The sequence below is a fragment of the Lissotriton vulgaris genome, chromosome 3_1 (genome assembly GCF_964263255.1).
Source record: "Lissotriton vulgaris chromosome 3_1, aLisVul1.2, whole genome shotgun sequence".
In the NCBI taxonomy this organism is placed as follows: domain Eukaryota; kingdom Metazoa; phylum Chordata; class Amphibia; order Caudata; family Salamandridae; genus Lissotriton; species Lissotriton vulgaris.
The window spans coordinates 2024540321-2024555467 of NC_141689.1; the positions used below are offsets into that span (position 1 = coordinate 2024540321).

The 15147-nt window shown below is 46.0% G+C and overlaps 1 protein-coding gene across 2 annotated transcripts in view; it reads left to right on the forward strand.

Annotated features, from left to right (window-relative positions):
* Positions 1–15147, forward strand: part of TLR3 (toll like receptor 3) — a 489232-nt gene that overhangs the window by 67408 nt on the left and 406677 nt on the right. The window contains exon 1 of one of the 2 annotated variants that reach the window (XM_086962544.1): positions 1938–2133. The exons of the other annotated variant lie outside the window; for it this stretch is intronic. The gene's annotated coding sequence lies outside the window, so the exon portion shown is untranslated. Of the gene's footprint in view, positions 1–1937; positions 2134–15147 lie in introns of those variants that run through there. 2 annotated transcript variants of the gene reach the window in all.

Genomic DNA, 15147 nt, shown 5'->3' on the forward strand with positions numbered 1-15147 from the left:
GGATTCCCTCACTGCCACCCTTCATCAGTGCCCCTCATAGCTCCATAGCCCTCTCACTACCTCCTTCTCAGAATCCCTCGCTAGCACCCTCCAACGTGCCCCTCATCTTTACGTAACCTCTCTCTCATATGCATTTCATTTGTTGTATAGCACTACTCATATCAGTGTAGTGTGTGTCAGTACTTTACACCACGCACATATTATACAGAGACAATGAATCATACAAGTATGTAAATCAGTCTACAGGGAAAGTCACTTAAGCCAATGAGGATTACAGGGTGTATGAATTACATGTCATCCATACTGGTGGGCAGTATATTTTTAGAAGGTTTGGTCTGGGAAAACACAACCTTAGGATTTACAGAATATTCCATGGGGGTCAACTTTCCTGATAAAAATGTATATCTGCCCCAAAATACTAATTTTAGCAACATTAGAATAATGAAAGACGGAGGAAGTTCTAACTGTATCACAAAACAAAAAGAGCGAAGTTCTAACTATACCATTCATGTTTGTATACAGCTCTTTGGTGACAGTTCATTGGTCACTGTCCTGGTAGGATTGTAACTTCTGAACTGCAAGTAACACAGGAATCTCTGTAACAAAGGCAGTAACCCACTGAGCTTCCACATAAAATAAAGTTCATCTGCATTTAAAAACTACTAACAGACAAATGATTGCTCTCCAGCAGGATCATTAATCACCAGGGTTATCTGGGCATTTTGTATTGTCTATTGCTGTCCTGCATCAGCCATGATAATGATAAAAACTCTTCAAATGAAGCACAAAAGAAGTAAGTGTCCTGCTGGGCCTGGGCAGATTTAAAAAAGGAAAAACAAATAGTAACACATTCTCTTACCTACTCCATAAAACAAACTTTATGTCACAGCCTGATGTGATAAGCAGCTGCAGGGGTCAGGAAAGGTGAATAGGAATAAACAAACTTATTTTCTCCTGCACTGCATCGAAAGTGACCGTTGTCGCCTTTCGCCAGTGGAGATGAAGGGGTAAAAAAATAAACAAAGCCTCGTTGTAAATGGTCTTTTAAAGACCTGTGAAGTACTCGGGTGCGGCTGCGATAATTTCTAAAACTGTCTGTGTGCGCCTGGGAAGTAGTCTCAGCCCGGGCGCACACAGACAGCCCTTTGAACCCAATGCCGTTGTGCTCGCCAGCCTTCAAGCCCTCACTTCGAGGGCCAAGGCTCCTCTTTGGGTGGGCCAGGCCCATGTTTGGGTGAGCCTGGCCTTCCCGGCCCACCCGCTAGAACTGGGCCTGATGCCAATGCTTGTTTCACTTACTGGCGCTATAGGGAATTGATAGCTGCAGATATGAATTGTCAATTAAGATTTATAGAGCGCATGCTTTTGCTCAAACGGGCTTCATAGCTCTAAGAATTCAGCTACTTCAGGACAGCATGCACACACAATTAAAGTTAGAAAAGCCAGGTATAACGGCATTTCTGAAATACTTCGCTTGGGCACTTTTGAACGTAGAGGGGTGGTATGTTCCATATTTTGGGCACCAAAAACCTACAACAGTGACCTCTTGCCTGCCATGGTGTATATGCGGGTCTTGAGCCACCCACAGGTTAACAGTCCTGGGCGGGTATTATGGATGAATCAAATCCTGATGTAGCACGGCCCCTTGTTTGCGAAGGGTTGTTACAGTCCTGCCATGCGTCACTCATCAGGCGCTGTACTAACACAAATGTAGGAATGTTCCTGCATCCCCGCACTTGAGAGATGTGTCACACATATTAAAGTCTTCCTTACGAGAACCAGCTGTTTGGAAAAGACACTAGAGTGCACGCAGATCGACGCTGGCTCCTCAAGAGTTAACCTAATTCTGTGCTGTACTTGACTTGCATTTAGCTGCTGCCCAGAAGGCGCAGTGGGTTGTCATAGTTACAAACTGGGGCTGTGACTTGCGCAGAAGAGCTCTCAAAAGTGAAAGCAAGAGGAAAGGGGAGAGGCTGTCTTCCTAAGAATTGCGCATGTGGGAAAGAACCTTTAAAATTGTGTGCGTGTTTCTGCCATGGACGTCTGGAGATGGTGAATGAATTAGATCCTTGCTGCCAGCTATGTCTGTGCAACTAGCCCAACCTCGCACCCTAACAATCACCGTCAGTTTTGGTAAGCTGCAGCACTACTGCTCAAGTAACCAGTAATGTAATTTCTTGTCTGGTCTGTGGCAGCCATGGGTTAAATGGGGATGAAACCCCCTTTTTTCCTGCAGCTCCTTCTTGTGCCAAGAAATATCACCTGAGGCCTGATGGGTTGTGACAGGAGCAGGTGGTCCTGATTGAGGCACGCTGTTGTGAACAGAAAACAGAGATTCACAATGTCCAGTGTTATATACCATTTTCTTTATAACTCCCTAAATGAAAGAGTGTAATTATTCCTACACCTTCTGATGTAATTGTGTATTTTTGTCTTGTTGAGCAGACATTAGAACACTGTTGGCAATTTACTTAGTTTACTGAACGTAGATCGCATGGCATTTTCCCACGCCTCCCTGGAGGCTGCTTTTGCTTTTCAAATCTCCCAGGTCTCGCCAGTAGGCACTGTGCCACATGGTGATCTAAGCAGAGACCATAGCCTGGCATGCTTTTAAGACAAGGCGGTGCAAGGGTGCTCCCGCCATAAAGGGTGTACACATAAGGGACTGTGCTTACCAGAAACTGTCTGCAGGCCCTGACCATGTATTGTGGCCCTGCACACATGGTGTCAGCAACCTGTACAAATGGGCTCTCTGGAGAGTGCACAAGGAGCAGAGCATCATGTTCAATAACAGAATATATTCCATGTCACCTTGTCTTTAAAGGAACTTTTATTTATCATTGCTCAATCTGGCGTATCAAACATAATCCGTAAAGTCTTGCTTTTTTACTCATCAGTACACAGAAAAATTAAACTACATTTCCCAGAATGCAACTTTGTATTGGATACATGTCATAAATGGCTGGAAATGTAACGCATTATAGGGCTACTTTTGGAAAGCTGTTCACCTGTCTTGGCATGACTTAATTTGCTCTACAGCCATCAGTGAAAGTCAAACTCCCTGACCTTCACATGTGTGCACTGGCTCCCTAGATGAAACATTCTAGGTAATCAAATTCAGCACTGCAGCTATGTTTGCACTTTATGCTCCAGTTCATATTTAAATTTTGTAGAAAAACATTTTTCCTACCGCTTCTGCTCACATCACCAATCCCGTAGACCAGTGTTTCCCAAACTGGGGTCCGTGATACATTCTCAGGGGGTCCTCAGGCAGCAGTTTTAAAAGCACTCCAAACTTCCTTGTGGAATTAGCAGTTTGAGCAACAATAACAGTGTCAAGATAACACCAGTGATTAGTGTACCTGCTGGAGAGAGATAAGAGTTTATTTCCAGTGGCAGGTTTGATTTATCTAATGTAGCATAGAGGGTTAATATGCCTGCTGCAAAAATCCTGTACCATGCATTTTAAAAACCAGCATTTTATGTGCATAGGTCAGTGCATTACTTCTTTTGTCACAGAGATTCTTTTGTTACTCTGCAGCTCTTAAGAGACAACGATAATCTAGCACAGTGACCTATAAACTGTCATCAAATAGCTGCTTACACACTGCATGGTACAAGTTAGTAACTTATGTTTTTTCCCAGTCTTTCATTATCCTGATGCTGCTAAAGGGGTTTATTTGGGTGGAAATACATTTGTATTGTTAAAGTCAATGCTAACCACTGTGTTAGGTTCTGAATCCTGAGTTTGTGCTTTTCCAGACCAAGCACTCTTTTTAAAAATGCCTACTAGTATGAATGACGTGTGAATCCTACACCTTGTAGTCCCATTTGCCTTATGTAACATTTTTTCTACACTGATTTACAAGTATAATTCATTGTCTCTATATGTGTGTGATGTAAAGTGCTCTGACATCCTACAAGGGTATGAGAGGTGCTATAAAACAAATGAAATACATGTGACAGATGTTCTATGGAGAAATGAGAGGCACTGTTGAAGGGTGATAAGTGAATCATTAAAGACCCCCAACAAAGATTGTTGTATCCCTGTGCATAGTAAGGTCATCATTTACCATTCTTTAAAAGCTAATACAATTCAATATATAATGATAAATGTGTTGTAAAATGCACCATTGTATCCTAAATGTTCTTGGTAGGGAGAGCTTCCCAAAGCCCCCTTTGTAGTGGTCGGCCTCAGTCACTGCACTTGGTGTGCACTGTATGGGGACTGGTCTGAAAACATTTGCCAGGGATGCTTTTGGTTTCCACTCTGGTCCTGGCAGGAGCAGGAGTCTTGTACTGTGAAATAAAAGTAACCATTTAAAAGATAATCCCAGAGATGCAGCACCAACCTTCCCATTAAAATGTTGTTTTTTGCAAACTTTTTCAATATAAAATACTAAAATCCTTAATAATTTGATGATTTGTTTTGTGTGCACGTGTGTTTATTTTTTTCGAATTTCTCTTTTAATGTTTGAAATTTAAACCGTACAAATTGCTGGGGGGTACCTGGCTTCCAGTGGTGAGTCAATGGTGGTTCTCAGGAGGCAGAAGTTTGGGAACCACTGCCATAGACTGTTTATACCATGGTTACATATTTGTTTACTACAATCAGGTTACAAGGGCATTAGGTTAGTGTGTTCCATCAGTTTTAAGATCTCCTTTGAGTTTCTCTTTGCTCAAATGTGTGTCATTTCGGATATTTATAAATGTTTCACTTGTCTTCATTGCTTAATTTTGCTTACGAGAAAGTGTCACTCGGTCGTTGAATGCCACTCATAATAACAATCAAATTATGAAATTGACACACCAAAGCAATCTGAAACCTTGGCAGCTATGCTGATGTGCACAGCCAAAGCTTTTAAATGTGATCCCTTTGTCCAAAGGCAGTCAATGCAGAGACCATAGCTGAGATGGTTCGGACTGTGGCCCAGAAGTCGTGCTGCTGCATTTTGAATTATTGGAAGTCTCTATAATGATGCCTGTTTGATGCCCAGATATAAAGCAGTCCCATAGTCTATGCACAATGTTACTTTGGTCTGGACCTTAGCTTTTTGGGTGGAAGACTAGAGCCTTTCCTTTGAGGCCCTTTCTGACACCAGCCACAGCTCTCCGCTCAGGTAAACTGTACAGCTTCAGGTGCACTGGCTCTTCTCGGGCTCCTGTGCCGCTGAACACTTATTTAATGTGGCACTGGCCTTTTTCGCAAGGTTTACTCTTGTGCTTCTCTTCTGTGCAGTGTGCACTGCCATCGTCTTTGAGGGCAGCACAGCAGTAGTAAGTCTCACTTCTAGAGGAATTGAGACCAACTGCCTTCAGCAACGGAGGATCCTCGTTGCAGGTTATTGTGATGACGCGAGGCCCCTTCTTCAGTGCTGCAGCCCTGGAGGACGCAGTACAAAGGCACACACCTGAACTGTGGTTTAGACAGCGACTGCATGAGCAGGCGGCACTGGCGTAACGAAAAGTGAGGGGGCCTCCCTGCACGGTACTTAGAGGGGCCCCCCGGGCTCAATCAGGAGCTCTTCCGGCCAGAGTTCAGTGTCGAGGGGGCCCCTTGGAGCTAGGGGCCCCCTCGCACCGCATGGGCTGCGGGGGCCTGTGTTAATCCTCTGGCAGGCGGGGTGGTTTTACTTCGTTTTATTATGCTACACTTGACTTGTATGACCTGTGCGATCAGGGTCAGAGTGGCCTAGAGAGCAATCAGTCATTGCCAGAAGTGCTGGTCTTACAGGTCCGTATCCTGGAGGATGTTTTTATTGTTTTTTTGTATATATTTTTTTATTTTATTGTTGAAACATTGCAACAAAAGCAAAGAAGAACACCATGCATTAACACTGGAGTTCAACTCAACCGATCGCCAAATAATAACAGTAACCATGAACTTCCAACTACCCTCCATGCCCCCCCCCACCCCACCCCGATGCCAGTCAGCTACATGATTAAACACCATGATATATACTTCAGTACAATGGTCCACATCACACGTACTCCCATCATTTCACCCCTTACCTATGTATCCCAGTATTCTCTGATATTTCCAAAGAATAGTAATGTATCCATTTGTCACACCACCTTACGGAATTTCCATGGACGGATATTTTCTTTATTGTTTATTTTAGTAGTGGAAAGTAGGGGTATACCCCCCCCCCCCCGGATCCTGATTCTGGCAGCCAGTGGTGTAACAAAACTTGAGGGGCCCCCTGCCAAATACATGGAGGGGCCCATCCAGGCCCATCCTGGAGCTCTCGGACACTTCTCGTGCACAGTACAGGAGGGCCCTCCCTGGAGATAGGGGCCCCCGTACCATGGGGACCATTGTTACGCCACTGCTGTCAGCTCTTTTCTGGGCCAGATCTGGGATCGGGCTGACTCAGAGAAACATGCTGAATTTGTTCTGATGTCATTTTCTGGCACCAGGACTTATTTCAGCAGTGCCTACATGTCTGCTTTTCCTCCCGAGCACCAATGTGCAAGTAGCAGGGTGGGCTTTCTTACATTCACATCTAGCTAGGCCTACAACCAAGACCTGATTTAAAGCGCCATCAGCCCTCATTTTGTAAGGTTCACCCTGGCTGGAAGCCATCTGTAGCCTAACACCTAGACACCAATGAAATGGAAGGAAACAAAAGCACACACTTTTCATATTCACAATTACTTTACAGTTCAAAAAGAATTTAGAGAAACTATGACTTGGAGGCTGGTTTTTAACTTTCTTTAGTTCCCTATGTAAGAGTTTTGATTGCACTGTACGAATGCAAGAATTATCTGTCTGTATGAGTAATTACACAAATTTTTATTCAAACGGCACCTCCTATTTTTTTATTCAATTATTTTATTGCGCTTACTATTCCAGTGTAAGGTGTAATTCGATTTACAGGACATATTACATAAAGCAAAGAGGGTTGTTAGGTGTTGGAATCACATTTCAGTCATACTTGTAGAGATTATGGGCCATTAGTAAAAGCGGTTACCAAATTTGGAACTCGCTATTACTAATTGCTAGAAACGGGGTAGCGTGGTGCGGAGCAGGTAGGCTGAACTCCGGAGGATTGTGTAAAGCATCTGCACAGGCACTCACAAGCGCCACATCAGGCACACTACAAAAAGAGACTTCACACCAGGTTGCATGAAAATAACTTGTGTATTCTGCAAAACACGTCAGTAGGCAATCACAGTTGTAAAAGCACTATGCCAACTGGCACCAGGTAGTCATTTACGGGGGGTGGGGGGTATTTACAAGGCAGGGCCAAGCAGGCTGCTGCCAGAACCATCACAACAGTACCCAAAGATAAATGGAAGTCAATAGAAATATAGGTGTAACAGCCAGTGCCTACTGGTAACATCTGGCACTTGGCACTGTCAGGGAATTAGGCCTAAACACAACCCATCATAGCATGACATTAGGCAAACTTGCATGAGGCATCTCAATATGCATAAAAATACATTATGCGCAACAATTAGGCATGGAAACAGAGTAGATACTCTCATCAGGTGTAGACCACCTTAGGCATATAGACGCATTAAGCATCCATTACATTGAGCATCAATCACAATCCTTTCATTATGCCAGAATCATGAGCAACCCCACATTAGCATGAAAACATGAACACCCCATTAGGTATAAGAGCCTTACGGGAAAACATTATCATGAACCACAGGCCCATTATGCATAAAAGCATTTGTATAAATCACATTAGCCTAAATCAGAACAGTCATAAGCACATTAGCATGTGGCACCTCCTTCGCAGGAACACAATAGGCATAAACGCATTAGCAGCATGAGACATAGCACATTATGCGGAACACCAACCTGATAAGCGTTAGGGGAAAATAAACCATTAGGTATAAATCACAGTACGTGCTATCATTAGGCTCCCGAGACCTTAAATCAGACACTTTAGGAAAAAGCTGCACACATAAGTGCCCCCAACGTGCAGGTCCGCCTTTGGTGCCACTGCGCCTGGGGTGCCCCTACCCTGGGACTCTGGAATCAGAAGTTATACCCAAAACGTGGCAACTGCCCACTGTCCGAAGGCCAGTTATGTAGGAAACCAGTACTAGCGCGGGGAGCTTCCTCTGGGACTCTAAATTTGCAAGTGATGTGGCCCACGCAGTACGGGTACAGTGGGAGCCCCCTCGGGGACTCAGTAATCAAGAAACATGCCCAAAACGGTGCAGCTGCCCGCTGGCAGACGGGGCAGCTGTAAGTCAGCACAGGCACCCCCGGTGCCCTACAGGTGTCCACAGGGGGGCGGGGGGTGGACACCGGCAATGTGGCTCGACACCCGCCCCCAACAACAGGATCACCACTGAGCCCCACTCACCGGGATACTCTTGTGGCCTTCACTTCCTCTTGGCAGGTGGTGGGGGAGGCTAGAAAAGAGCATGCACTGCTCCCACTCCTTAGGTGGCGCAGGGTTCTCCCACCACACAGAGCTCTGCAAACGTCACACTGCCTCTTCCCACAGGCCTTAGGGCGTCCTTCCGCTGCCGTCACTGGGTCCGGCGAGACTCTTCCTGAGGTTGCTCTTCACCCGGGTCACTCTCCTGGGGCCCGGAACTTCGACCTGGAGCTGGTGGGCTCCGGACTCGGTTCCTCAACACTGCGGGGCCCTCAACCTGCACGGGAGCCCCGCTCGGTCACAAGACCGCTTCCTGCCTCGGCCCGCCCACCCCAGGCCCCCTGCACACCTTCCGGGTTGCCGCAGGTAGCGCGGCGGCTCTTCCCTTGCCCTGGCCCGGGTAGCAGCGGTGATTTTTCAGCACTCTTGACATGCAGGGTGGGCTCCCGCTAGTTTCAATAAGCACCGCGGGGTGGGCACCCACTCTATTTTCAAAACAGCAAGAGCGCGGGGTGAGCTCCCGCTGTCCTAAAGGCATAAACGCTGGGTAGGTTCCCGCCACAAGCTGACACATGCGGGTGGGCACCCGCTCTTCGGCAGACACATTAAACGTAGCGCTCACAAGGCGTTAAGGGAACATGCGGGGGGATTCCCTCACCGGACGTCAGCTGCATGATTCACGCTCCTCTTCTCTTTGGGGGATTGAGATATAGCGCTTTCACAGCACCGCACTGCACGCCTCAGCTCCCCCTCACTAGCAGTCCGACTGTAGCGCTCACGCGACGCTAAGTCCCAGGCATGCAGTCAGGGTCCCACACAAGCAAGTAGCGCCCACGCTCCTCACCTCCTTGGTGTGCAGGCAAACGAATTGTGGCGCTCACGAGACACTAGGGCAGGAGAGCAGCAAGGCAGTGCTGAGCAAGACCTGCTGTCAGTGGGCACTCATCGGTACAGGACAGCAGTTCCTAGGAACAGTCAACCCCCATATTGTGGCACTCCTCCTGGGATAGCAGTTTTGACTCCACCAAAGGGCTCTCACTGGCCCTTTGGACAGCAGAGGGGGTACAGATGGGCACAGGGGCCATCACACAGGCCCTTGCGGCGGTACCTCCTGGCAGAGTGTCCCCTCTCAATCAAAGTGTACGCACAACTCAGCACATGGAGTCTCAGTTCCTCTATATATATACTCCTCACCCTGTGGTAAATATTTGATTTACCGTCCTAATTTCTATGCAGGTAAGTACTTAAACAAAAATAACTCAATCGGAAAGAAAGACGCAGAGTCCGTGGTGTTAGAGTTCTTAGGGGTTTTATTCCTTAAAAAGGAATGGTTCTGGTACCGGATATCGGGTTCCTGACACCAATGGGGTGCAGGAAGGGATAGAGCATACTTTATTGACAAGACATAACTTTTATACTTAAACCATATAATGAATACCAATACAGTAGGCGTAACAGCTGAGAGAAACAAGATAACAACACACACGTGTTAGCAGTACGTAATCAAAAAGGCGTGAACTAGGCGTGAACATAGAGGTGTGTGCTAGAAACGTCACATGTAAGTGTCACAAGTAGGTGGGTACGTAGCAGAAATTTGCGAGTCAGCAGAAATCTGAGGCCTGGATGCGCGCGCAGCTGCATGACGTGTGATTGACGTGGAGCTGGAGGGTGCAGGGGACTTGACATTTACACTAGCGGAAAGAGACAGAAGTCTGGCATGTCAGATCAACTCGTACCTATATCATATCTAATATCTGATGTTTGGGAACCATATTATCTAGAGGGAAAGGTCTCTTGGGCAGAGGCTATTCTATACTGACTGTGAGTGCGTGTATAAGCGTCTACGTGTCTGCATGAGATGCGAGGGGGCATGGGCCTACCATGGTAACAGAAGCTATGAATTACTTGCACGGAGACAGTGAGGCCGGGCCCTTTGCTCTGCAGCTGGAAGGATGTTTACTTGAACTAGTAGGCAGGAATGTATGTTTGAGGAGCGGAGCAGATAATTCGAAGGTTGAATACAGTCTTGGCAGGCAGCAGGCTGAGCTAAGCGCCGTTAGCCGCGCAGGGAGTAAGGCAGAGGTCACGGGTACAGAGGCAGCCCAGGCTGAGGCGTTCAGAGTCAGAAGGCAGGAAAAGGCTCGGTGGCAGAATTCAGGGCCTACTTCGCCAGAGCTGAAAAACGTGTAAAGTACACCACAAAAAGACGTTGGCATGGCATACTTAGGAACGGAATATTCAACCCATTCAGGGTGGATCTGAAAGAGGACATGTTAACGTTGGACGCAAATGTATTTGCGTCTTCATAGCTGGCACAGGAGGGAAGTTACATGCACTTTAAGCTTGTACATGGAGACGGTGGGGTACACGTTAGGGAACATTTCTTGACCATAACATTCATATTTCCTCATTCCCTCCTTGTTCCCTACGGACCCTTCATGATATATCGATCCTCATGAACCGATCAGTCTGTTCTTGTAACATCATTTGCTCTTCTTTCTTCTTTTCGCGTTTTGAGTGAAAACTGGAATGTGGAATACATGAAGTGGCGCACAGACCAGAAATCGCTGGCCCACACTGTAGGCACAGGCAGCAACTGAATACTATAACAAGGGCAATGCCTAGGAAGGATAGGATCTTCCATCCCCAAGCGGTCAACGTTGTCCAGAACCAACCGGACCAAGTCCAGGTGCCTGGATTCTGATGTATTAAACTTGCAATTTTATGAAGATGTGTGATAGCTTTATATACTGTTGGCGCGTTTTCTGGAATGAAAACACAGCAACTTGACCCGATGACCTTACAAGCTCCGCCCCTATCTGCTAGGATGACGTCAATAACAAGACGATTTTGGAGAACAACAACCCGCATGGCAGATTGCTCCTCTGTTAAGTTGCCTAGAGCGGAGGTAGTTTCATTCACTACTGCTTCGAGTGTTCTAGTTAATCTTCGTATCAGTTTACTATTAAAGACGGTACCTAAGTAGGGGAAGAAACCTTTATTGAAGTCTGTGTATTGCTCCCATGCCGTTTCAGTATAGTCGACAATCGGGAGATCTCTTCGGAGTCTATTCTTTACTAGATTTGTATTTCTGTGATAATCAGGAGGGGCTAGAAAAACAGGTGGCAGAAGGAATGCAATGTAACAGGTACCATCCCAATCTGGAGGTAAGCGTATGTATGCGGTATGGCCACAAACAAAGTAGGAATGACGAGTAGCTCTAAAAGAAGACTTGCCTTGATCACTGAATTCAACCACAGTAGTACATTTACTATGACCTAAGTGTACTGAACCCTTCTTTCTGACACATAAGTCACCTGTGACTGATAATACTGACATAGCAGGGAGAACTGGTGCAGCTTCGGATTCAACAGTAAGAATCATAAGGTTAATTGTATAATTACCTGATCCATATACTTCATTTTCTAGATCAGTTCCTATTCTAGTAGGAAGTCCCTTTTTGTCGGGATAACAGGCGTTAAGCAGAACTAAGTTCAAGTTTCCCCAAACCCAATTTCCTTCGAAAACAGCAATATCAGGATCTAAGGAATTAATTATTCTAAACCATGCTCCACATGAGCCATTGTGAGTGAACGGGTACGGAAAGAGGGGCAGGACTCCCTTGTATTTCTGATAGGGAGGGAGTCGGCCACATATCCAACAGTTTGTAGCATTATTAGTCTGATGGGAGTGATGTAACATACTAATGAATGTGTTGTTGCGCAGCGCAAGTCTGTAAGATAATTCATGAGGGGGTAATTCGCTAAAAGAATGCTCGGCAGTGACATTGTAAGCAGATTGTTCACGCTTGAAGATAGGGTAGTATATAGGCAGCAATATACTGGCAAAAATAATCAAAAGACTTAGAAAAAACATAACCAATAATGTCACTATACAGTGACTACGGAGTGATTTACAATATGCACGTTTCTTGAATTTTCTCTCTCTCTCTCTATCTCGGTCTAGGGGATACATGTCAGAAACTAATTTAACCGATTCACCTAGGGGAGGACTTAAACAATTAAACTGTCTGACTTGCTAGACCGTAGTTTCTTTTTATACTCCTCTTGGGGAGTTTTCTCTCTCTTGGGAACTTTAAAGTCACTAGTATCGAGGCAGTCCTTTGAGGGGGTGGACAAGTCAGTCTCTGGCAACAGTTCATTACATTTTTTAATATGACTCGTGTGGATCCACCCCTTTCGGCCCTCAACTTTAATTGCCGTCCTCGTGGTCAGAAGGACGATCTTCGGCTCCTTCCAGCGGGGCTCCAGCGGGCTTTTCCTGTCGAAGTTGCGAATCAACACAGTGTCACCGGGACGGACGTTGTGTGGCTTTACATCAGTGTTGTCGGGAAAGGCTGCGGCGACCTGTGAACGACATGATTGGAGTGCAGACATCAAGGAGGCAAGGTAATCTGTCAGCATATTACAATCAACATCGGTTATTTTCTTAGGCATGGGCGTCCCCCACATATTTGGTGGTCGGCCAAAGACCACCTCATACGGGGATAGTCCTGATCTCGAATGGGGGACCATTCTCATATAGAACAGTGCAACTGGCAGGGCGACTATCCAGTCGACCCCTTTCTCTTTACATATTTTGGCAAGGCGTGTTTTCAGTGTCTGGTTATGTCTTTCTACAAGGCCAGCTGCCTCGGGATGTCGGACACAATGGAATTTCCACTGATATCCTAGCAGAAGTGAAACCTGCTTCATGAGCTCGGATGAGAATGGCTGTCCGTTATCTGAGTACACGATACGAGGCAAGCCGTACCGTGGGAAGAATTCTCGAACCAGCTGCCTGGCAGTGGTCGGGGCAGTGTAATCTGGGACTGGATATGCTTCGGTCCAACGGGAAAGTGCACAAACAACTACGAGGACATACTTGAATCCTCGACAACGGTCCATCTGGATATAATCCATCTGGAGGACTTCAAAAGGGTGATCGGGAGGATGAAATCCACCTTGCTCTACAGGGACGCTTTTACCTGGATTGAACTGACAACAGATCATGCAGGTACGCACTTTCTGTTATGCTGCTGCTCGTAAATGTTTGTTGTACCAGAGATTCTGTAAACTGTCTAACATAACTTTTTCTCCTAGGTGTGCTGGACTATGTGCTGTATTTATTATGACTTGAACCATAGAGTCGGGGAGAAACCATGTAGATTTTCCCTTCGTCATCCATCCCTGATCTGTCTGGATCCCTCCTAGTTCAGTCCATTTCTTGATTTCATCTGGAGTAGCATATGTCTGAATATCGATTACATCTAGTGTGGGATCCCTAACTGTCATACACTGTGTCGGCACTATTGTCTTTGTCACATCAGTTGCCTGGGTGTGAGTCAATGCTGTATGTTTTGCTGTTTGGTCTGCCAGGTCGTTACCCTGGGAAATGGAATCTGTAACTTTAGTATGTGCTTTACACTTCATGATGGATATGCCTGAAGGCAGATGTATTGCTTCTAATAGTGCTTGAATGAGGGGACCGTGTTGGATCTTGGCACCGTGAGAGGTCAAGAAACCTTGTTCTTGCCATAACACTCCGAAGTCGTGTACGACTCCGAAAGCATAACGTGAATCTGTGTATATGTTAACATTTCTGTTCTTGGCTAGTATACAGGCTCGGGTCAGAGCGATGAGCTCTGCTGCTTGAGCAGACAGTGTATCAATACGGTGTGTTTCTTTAACTTCAGTTTCAGTGGTCACTGCATATGCAGCCACTAATTCTCCTGTGTTTGTTCTCATACATGAACCATCCACGTAAAGTGTCAGGTCTGGATTTGTCAGTGGAACATCTGTTAAGTCTCGTCGGGGCTTTGTTACTGCATTAATGATCTCTATACAATCATGCGGGCTGAATTTGTCATAATTGAAGGTAACAATGTTGCAGGATTCAGAATGTTACAGCGTCTGATTTCTATGTGTGGCTGGAATAGCGTCAATTCATAACCTGTCAGTCGTGCTATAGTCAAGTGTTGAGTCTGAGTTCGGTTTAGAAGAACCTCTACAGAATGTGGAACTTGTACTGTTAATGGATGTCCTAATACAATTGAGTCGCTCTGTCTGATTGCTAGGGCTGTCGCTGCAACTGACTTTAAGCACGCAGGGAGCGCCTGGGCTACTGAATCCAATGTACTTGAAAAATAAGCACAAGGCTTATGTGAACCTGCTTGATCTTGAGTGAGGACAGACAACGCTGTACCATCACGTTCTGTAACAAAAAGTGTAAAAGGTTTGCTGTAACATGGTGTCGCTAAAACTGGTGCTTGACATAAAGCTTTCTTTAATTCCTCAAAGGCCTGTGTATGTTCCTGAGTCCAAGGGAGGACAGTCGAAGTCGCTGCCTCCTGTGTTGTCAACTGAATGAGTGGTTTAGCTAGAAATGCATATTGAGGGATCCATTGTCTGCAGTACGAGGTGAGGCCTATAAAGGCCCGCACTTCCTTTTGTGTCTGGGGTTGTGGCATATTTACAATTAACTGGATGCGGTCAGGAGTGAGCTGTCTCCCCACTTTGGACAGCAAGTGACCCAAGTACACAACTTGCTGAACACAGAATTGTAGCTTCGAAGGAGACACCTTGTGTCCCTTGTCGGCCAGAAAATGTAAAACTGTCAGTGATGCTTGTTCACATTCGGGTTCACTTCGTGCGGTGATCAGCAGATCATCGACGTACTGTAGTAAGGCGGTATTAACTGGCATTTGGATACAATCAAGTTGTCTTTTCAGTGCTTGGCTATAGATGCTGGGGCTTTCTGTGAATCCTTGAGGTGCGCGTGAAAATTTGAAACTTCGTCCATT